General features: G+C 41.4%; 1 pseudogene; it reads right to left on the bottom strand.

Moving 5' to 3' along the window:
* LOC145446197 (glutathione S-transferase 2 pseudogene) lies at positions 1-3,204 on the bottom strand (annotated as a pseudogene).
* Between the last annotated feature and the right edge of the window lie 3,978 nt (positions 3,205-7,182).

Genomic DNA, 7,182 nt, shown 5'->3' with positions numbered 1-7,182 from the left:
ATATAGTTAGACTCAATTCTGTAAATTGGGCGTATTTCTAATATTCAGGAGGGGGCAAAAATACTAACAGAAAGGAATCAAATAAATCTGCCACAAAACATTATACTTTATGGTCATATACGAAGATCTCCGAAAAATGTGGCTAACGCCTGGCTACACCAATGCGTCGGAACTGATATTTTAATCAATGTTCCACATTTCGCGGTCAGATTGCGGTTGGACTTGCAAGCTCACAATAACTTCCCTGGGAAATATAGTTTCTGTGAACTTTAAACTAATTTCGGGAATTACCTCGCGAGTCACTTAAAACCTTCTCGTGGTCCACATTTGACCAGTGGGCCATGGGTTGGCCGCCCCTGCTGTAGTCGCTGCACGCGGTTTGAATCCCACCTAAATGAGTTTTTGTCGATTGTTGCATAATTTTGAAGTGAGAGAAAGAGAGAATATCTTTATTCCCCACGTTACAAATCAACATCACACGACAAAAATGCAACACAGTGAAATGCGACATGCAAGGTATACGGATCGAGAGGTTCGATATGACAAAGTCATCAGAGCCAACCAGGACAGGAGCAATTATCACAGTTGAACTATTTGAGATGAGAGACGGCGGCATATTTCAAGTCAAATTTAGCACAATCATCAAAATAGTCCGGGTTAAAACCGTGATTTCCCTTAATTGCGCGTTTCTAAGCTGGCTGCACTGGTACAACCAATGAAAAGTTGCAATGAGATTGCTGGAGTCTAAATTGGAAAATAGTCTTGCATGGAGTAGAAGACCAAATGCATCCAGTATAGGGGAGATGTAGTACCGATGGATCAAAAATTGCAAAATTATCTCTGGCCCTCAAATCTTCAGACGAGAATAGCAGATCTTTTGTAGGCTAAACACTTTGATCCAAGCTCTACCAATCGCGGACATTAACATGCCTTATCAAATAATATTTATAAATGTTTAAAATTTGTTGCTCGAACGTATCATCAGTCCCCACCCGGTGGGTCCAAAGGCACACGACCACGGGACCTATGAGACAAACGCTCATAAACTCGAATACTTCAACTTGTTTTGTTGTGTACTATAATCTAAGCTACAGCAAGTCAATGAAGAATTTAGAGGTGGTCAAAGTAGTCAAGAAAGCTACTCAAGTAGAAGTAGAAGTAGCGACGAAAAAATATACTCAAGTACGAGTAGAAGTACTTCTTCCATAAGCAACCTAATGGAAGACTTTTTTTTTTAATTTTCAGACTTAAAATTGTGGAGTAAAATTCAGAAAAAATTGTAAATTTTTCCCGACTTTGTGGTTGGCTGACTAAAAAGAGGGGCCAACTTTCCGGCTCAAGTCCCGAAATACAGTTTTTCTGTCACATTATCCGTTGGATGACTAAAATGAATAAAAAAAAGGTCGTCACTTCCGTTCGAACCACGAATTTCTTATTGAGCGTCATTTATGCCCATTTTCACTCGAATCTATCCATCAACTTAGCTCAGAAAGCTGTAGAGGACGAATTGCCAAAAAGAAGGACCTTTAGGCGTCCTCGGATGACATTTTCAAAAACCCGAAAAAGGAGAACAAATCCTCCTTAAGGGGGGCGTATGGTAACCCTATCGTTACCAGGTACTGTCGTCGTGATCTTTGCCTCCCCAAGCAGCCATTGGAGCAAATATCGGGAACCTCTTGTATTTGTCAGAACTAATATGAGCAGATACTGTTGGCAGAGCTTCAAATCTTTTAATGTACGCTTGCAAATTATTCACGTCGGTGAATATATACTCGGATATAGCATGTGGTAGCAATCCATGACTTCGTACGCCACGAAGTCCACGTGCGTCAATCTGGCTCCTGCCGCAAAATCCCGTCCCGCCAAAAACTTATCCATCAATCTGAATTTTACCAATGGCGTGGTCCGCGTGCCTTCTCGTTTTTCCGCTACTTCATTTCCGTATGCGAGAGTTACAATTGCGACGACTAGATCTTGAAGCACCCCGGCCACCATGTCAATATCGCGTTCCTGGCAATCGCTAGTTGGCGCCAGGTCGAACTTTCTACTAGCCAGATAACGCATGATTGCCCACGCCCAGCTTTCAGTTAACTTCACGTCGCCGTCGATAAGATACGGTAAATTGGGGAATGCGAATCCGAACGTTTCCTTTTCTTTATACCACTGCCTTTCAGCTGGATCGGAAACGTTGAATTTATATCTCACGTCTTCGTAATCGACTTCCTTGTAGGCCAACATGAGCCGTGTTGGCCCAGCCCTGCCTCGAATATCCCAATAGCCAAGCTTCATACTTCCCCGGATTCTTGTTCCTTTTCTCAAATCATAAGTCACTTCGATTGCCTTAATACCTGGTGTTTCAGTTCTCCTGATGGAAATATAGATGAAGTTGGACAAGCTATATGGGTCGGGCAAAGATATTTAAGGACATCTGACCTTAGCAGCTACGTCCCATATAAAACACACAACGAAAAAAGGTTAACATGATACATTTCTAACACTCTTTAAACCCCTATTCATGTTCTTTTATCAAGACTCTAAAACAGTGCTTCTCAAACTTTTTCAGGCGCTTAGCCCACTAGCGCTTAGATCAAATTTACCTGACTAACGGAAACGAGAAGCCCATTTCGCGGATCGAACACCATTGAAAATGCGGACCAAAGCTTGCACACTCCTATTGCGCAATGCGTATAGCGTATCCCGTACCAGGGTTCGAAATATACCGTCAAAACCTCGGGGTCAATATGATACAAGCTCCCAATATCCTGTATCTCTGTATACTATGGTGTTAGAACACATCCTTGCATGTGTATTGTGTATTGCTTACCCACGTATACTGTATATACGACGATGCGAGTCTTACAATCTGCACGGAAACCGGAGCAATGAATACGAACTTTTCAGTTGTCATTGATTGATGAGGCTTTCCTGTTCTACCGATCACGTTGTGCAATCAATCATCAAGCACATGCCATTTGTATGTAAAATGACAACAGCTGTAGGATGATGGTTGTCGAGCTCGGGAAACCAAAATTGGATAATATTGAGCACGTACCCGGAAAAGCATCTGCGTTTTATCGATAATTTCATAGTATAAGAGGATCCATTGGTCTGTGGATTCATAGCCATCTGTAAATGCTGTGATGCCGATAACTTTTCACAGCAAAATCTAGCTCCGCAAGCTGATTTTTGCATGTACCATAGTCAATCCGAAAACCTGCTATAAATCACCCGATACCAACTCATGATCGACGAGTCGTCGGTAGGGCTGGGCAAATTCGAGTACCTGGGTGATTCGATTCTGAATCACATATTATGTTTCGAGTCGAGATGAGTATTCCAATATCTCTCATTGTGACGTCATAACAGAATGTAATACGCCTCCCTCTATGATAATGAAAAATTTCGCGCCCCTTATGATGATATCACAAAATATTCAAAAGTGCAACCAGAATGCTAGCAATCCCAACGGATAGTTTGATGGCATGGAAGGTTATGGCTGTTGATGAGAGAATCCTGAAACATAAAAGTCGGACAAAACACAGAGTAACAAGTATCAGCTGGGGGTAGATCACGCGGAGCGCGAAAAAAATTCATTTAACTGCGGCTTCGCACCCCCTCAGATGCTTTCACGCCCACCCAATTCTAGAACCACTGCACTGAAATGTAGGGTACATGCGACAGTATAAAGATGAGCACCGAGCAGGGTGCAGCTCAAATAGCTGGCTATAGCAAAACTTGCCGTTTTTCTGAAATTCGCCTTTCCTTTACCGAGTGTTTCGTGTTTTTGTCAAAAGACCCACATCCTTAATCTCGGCGACATCCTCGGCAAAACTAAAAGGACGGGTTTAGCCCTGACTCCAGTATAAAAATATTTAGTGCTCTAAACGTTCTTTGAATTTCAGTTTGAGGCTTTCTTTTTCTGACATGCCCTTTCTGTTATTGGTGATAGATATGACGAGTCATATATAGCAATCACGAGTACTGATTGACTTGTTTAACGAGTTTGGGACTCGGAAATCCCCCACGTAGCAATTTGCAACACATATCGTATAATGTGAATTGTGACAATATGGCAACAAAGAATAAGGTTTAAACTCAACTATGGAAAAATCATTTCTTGTTACTTGAATTGCTACTGATTAGGGTTACCATACGTCCTCTTAAGTTTCCTCGGAGGACGCCCTTTTGTCCTCTTTTCTGAGATTTTGTCCTCTTTTTTTTAGTCAACCACCTAGCAATATGGAGAGGAAACCGGTATTTTGAGCTCTGAGCGGGAAGTTGACCTTTTTTTCTCTTTTTTCTTTTTTTTCAGTCAACCGATCACAAAGTGGGAAAAATTCGCCGATTTTTGAGAATTCTTCTCCGGTTTTGCAAGTCTCAAATTTCTGAAAAAGTGTCCTCTTTTTAGATTTCCAAAATATGGTAAGCCTACTACTGACACTTTGCCACATTGCCTTTATTTTGAATCTGGATTACGCATGCGAAGTACGTAAGCAGCGTAATCGTCGCAAATTAATGAACTGGTTTCAAAGTAAACGATTTAGGTTTTAGTCATTCAAAAAGCAAATTTTATGTTTTGAATTCCAAATAACCTTTCGATTGCCGCACAAAATAGCTTCGTGGGCCGCATTTGGCCCGCGGGACGCACTTTGCCCAGGTCTGCTCTAAAATACGTTGTCGTGTTTGCTGTTCAATTGCCAGTCATCAATCGCGCAATAGCTAGCGCCCCCACCAGTACCGATACCAATCCTTAATCAGCTCAGAAATCGGTGCATGCTGGCCACCGTGGATGCAGATCTCGTGCTTTTATTAGCAAAGACTTGGGACTCGAGTCATCACAACGCTGTACAAGTGGAGCATGACGTAGCCTACCTAATTATCGTTGTTTGATCAACACCGCCTTACGTCATGCCGCATCTTGATTGCTCTGTAGACTTGTGCGCCTGATATCAGTGTTGGGATCAAGTCACTACCTTCGAGTCACGAGTCATCTCGAGTCAAGTCAAGTCACCCGATTTCTGGAGGTGACTCGACGAGTCAAGTCGAGTCAAGTCAAGTCAAGTCACGAGTCAAGTCACTAGTCGAGTCAAGTTGAATTTTCAAAGTACGATACGTGATTCAAGGTCATTGCATTTTGCTAACTGTTTTAAATACAGATGGGGTCCCCGTTTATTCTGAATCGAGGAACGAATAAAGAGTTGATTATAGACGCAAGAAGGCGCTCTATCGCTCATGCATTGCATACGTATAAATGTCAAACTACGCAAGTATAGCGATATAGCCTCAGTCTATAACAGGGGTGAGAAAACTGCGAATCGCGAGCCGCATGCTGATCTTTGAGTCTTTGATTCCGGCTCTTCAATGAGTGTGCAATGTGCATTCGGTGATAATGAACGTAAGCCACTGTGCCTTCTCTGCCAAGATTCGCCCAATAATAATCATAAAGCTAGAATTACGTCATTACGAAATCAAACAACAAAACCTTAATTGCCAAGAGTTACCCGAAAAAGACATATGTACGAAGTATTATGATTATACCGAGCTCCGCCCTGTTTGACGTCATATCAGTCCGATTTCAAACACCTTGCAGCCTATAGGCATCGTCTTATATCACAAATGATAAACTTCATTCTATATCCAACATTTCCTTGTGACAGAATAAATTTGTATTTTTAAATTTTTGTGTTGTGACTATTTTAAGGCAACGATTTTTGATATGCGGCTCGCGCATGAAGCTGCTCTGCCCACCCCTGATCTATAATTATCAGCCAAAATATAGGATAGCATATGAAGCATCAGAAAGTTCAATAAACTGATATGGAGCAATACCCTACCCACATATATATCCATGCTATACAATTACAAACGTATGCACGATATTCGTTCGATTTAACATACGCAAGAGGGTTGGTTGAGGTGTGCAAGTTTACGAAAACGTAAGCTCTGCGTTAACGCTCAATTCATTAGTGATGTAATAATGGAGGCTCGGTAAAACGCACAATCATTGAGTGATCGGTCAACAATCCGAACTTATTCAAGATACGGCGATTTAGTTGACATCGATTACTTGATGACTTGAAATTGACTCGTAAATTTTGCTTCGAGTCACGAGTCAATCAGCATTTTTGAAGTGTCGAGTCAAGTCAAGTCAAGTCATTTTTGCAAAGTGACTCGAGTCAAGTCAAGTCATACGAAAAGGGAGACTCGAGTCTGACTCGAGTCAAGTCATGACTCGAGTCATCCCAACACTACCTGATACATACATATATTTAGGTGTCGGATTTGGGAATACTAACATTTAGGGTGGCTGACAGATGTGCCTGACGAATAGCCCTAAATACCGGATGCGTAGACATTTCCTATAAAGAAAGGATAGGAAGGTGCCAAATCGACTTGGAGTAGTCTTTTAATCAGACCTATAATACGTAATTGCGAATGTGCGTATTTCTTCCAAAAAATCGTAACCAGAACTAGAACTACCCACTAGAACTAATAATAAAAACGAGTTTTAGTAGACCTTCAACCAAGTAGATTAGTTTGTTTTGTACAAGCCGCTTCATCAGTCAAACAAGTTTTTTACTCTTGATTAAGTGTAGGCTACATGCCTCATTTTAAGTCACCTAGGCCCGGGTGGATGCCTGATTTCAAAGACTGAGTCCAACTCGTTTCTACTTATTGCTATCTTTTCATTTTATCGCAGTCATGTGGTATTTTGAAATGATGAGCCACTGTACTACCACCGGGTATTAAGTTTATTTGAATTATTCTACAACATGAAGAGTAAGAAAAGATGCTAAATTTTCATCCGCACTGCATCATTTTTCATCTGCACCATCCCACAGGTTGAAAACCACTGCTCAGCACCTCGCCTCAACTCTTCGGCTCAAAACAACGGTTCGGTGTCGAATATGGGAAATCCCCAGTAACGAAATTCCTATTTTTGTCCTCTGCAAATTTCTCGAATAGTCATGTAACTGCAAAGTGCATACTGGGATACTGCATACTCTTATGTTCAGTCCCGGTATATTTATCGGAACGAAATGTTCATACTGATTATACTGCAACAATATTTTATACCGATAAAGTAATTCTTTTTGTCGTGATTAGTAACAAATGAATGATTTACCGCGAGACTAAAGTAAACAAATCCCTCGACTGTTACTTCACTTCCGCTTTTTCGGC

The sequence above is a fragment of the Botryllus schlosseri genome, chromosome 9 (assembly GCF_051294905.1).
Source record: "Botryllus schlosseri isolate E-star chromosome 9, Bs_hap1, whole genome shotgun sequence".
NCBI classification, from domain to species: Eukaryota; Metazoa; Chordata; class Ascidiacea; order Stolidobranchia; family Styelidae; genus Botryllus; species Botryllus schlosseri.
This window is presented reverse-complemented; position numbering and strand designations above follow the sequence as displayed.